Here is a 1,815-nt window from a genome sequence, read left to right as displayed (position 1 = left end):
GTGAAGACTAGAAAGAACAATTCGTGTTCAAAGAGGAAAGTGGAGGATCCAGAAGGTGGGCTGAGAGTGTCCAGGGCGAAGAGACCCGCAGCGCTTGAGCTGCAGGAAACGGCAGGAGGGAGCGTGGCCCGAGGTGAGGTCACAGCGACGTCACCAAGACGTACAGTTTCTGCCCAAGTGTTTCTCTTCCTTTTTATCCTTCCTCTAACTGGGGTGTTAATTTGCATATTGGTACAGTGTTAAAGTTTAGGATATGTGTCATTAAAGTACAGTTTTTTTGAAGTTTAGAATTGAATCCAGCGGATTTTAAGTAGCACCAACTCTTGCAATGCTGTAAAAACTGAGCAAATCAAAGTAATGAAAACAAATGTAGAAGAGGCAAATTTTCAACCACATTAGGGAGAAAACCCTGTCAACTTTGAATACTTATTTATTTAAAATTTTTATTTTATACTGTTAAGCCTCTTATAAGCCAAACTCAAGATATGACACTGACTTTGATCATTTTTATTCGCTGATAATAAACTCCACCACTTATCTGACACATTACATATTCCAAAATAGTATGGAATATATTTATAAGGTTTTATGGGAATATATAGTCCTTAAATAACTTGCTTGGATGTAAAATAAGAATGTTCTACTCACAGACTCAGGTGGAGACAATCTTCCCTCCCTCAGCCAGGCCACACCGGTCCCCCTGCAGGCTCCTTCCTCCCGTGCACACACACGCCACACGCATACCACAGACACCTCGCACTGCTGCGCGTTAAACGTGTCCCCCAAAGGTTCATGTGTTGGAAACTTAATCCCCACTGGAACAGTATTAAGAGGGTGGGAAATCCTATCATGGTCATTGAGATGTGGGACCTTGTAGAAGTGATTAGGTTGGGAGGACAGTGCCCTCGTGAATGGATTGACCCATTTGTGGAGTAACGGGCGAGGTTCTGCTGGCTTTAAAAGGAGACGGAGTGACAGGTGAGCTCTCTCTTGCTCAGCCTCCCCACCATGGGATATGCTTGGGAGGGCAGAAAAGCCCTGCCAAGAATGAGGCCCTCACCAGGTGTGCCCCCTGGACTGTGGACTTCCCAGCCTCCGGAACTATAAAAAATAAATTTCATTTTGTATAAATCACCCCGTTTCAGGTATTCTGTTGTACGTAACAGAAACGGACTAATACACACACATGCGTGCACGCACACACACACACCACACTTCACACAAGACACACACCGCACAACGCACACCCACGCTACACTGGCTTTACCAGGAGGCGTGATCGCAATAACGAGGGCTGTTTGTGAGCAGCAACTTTGTGCTAAGTGCACAAGCTCATATAATCCTCACAACAATCCAAAAGGTAAATATCACGATCCTCACCTTACAGATGAGGAGTCTGAAACCCAGAAGTCAAATAACTCGTCCCAGCCAGGACAGTAAATAGCGGAACCCAGCACTAGCTTTTAGGAAATCTACCAAAAAATTCTTTTCTTTCATTGTCCAGAGAGGTTAAAGAGAGCCTGCCCACCTCAGAGGCCCGACGCTCCTGCACCTGGCGACCTTCACCTGCCTGCACCTGGCCCCACCTCCACACAGGCACTGCCTCCCCTGACGCCTTTTCTGGACAATCCTAATCCCAAAGAACCCCCCTTTGCCTCCAGTCTCCCTCACCAACCCACGATGGGCAACAAAATGTGCGTGTGACAAGGTTTTCATGTTGACAGTCACAACCCAGAAACTGGCTAAGAAAAAGACTTTCTTTTTTTTTTTTTTGTCTTTTTGTCTTTTTTCGTGACCGGCAACGGATCGCAACCC

This window comes from Galeopterus variegatus, unplaced genomic scaffold (genome assembly GCF_000696425.1).
Source record: "Galeopterus variegatus unplaced genomic scaffold, G_variegatus-3.0.2 Scaffold6125, whole genome shotgun sequence".
Lineage (NCBI taxonomy): Eukaryota > Metazoa > Chordata > Mammalia > Dermoptera > Cynocephalidae > Galeopterus > Galeopterus variegatus.
Note: the sequence above shows the minus strand (reverse complement) of the source record.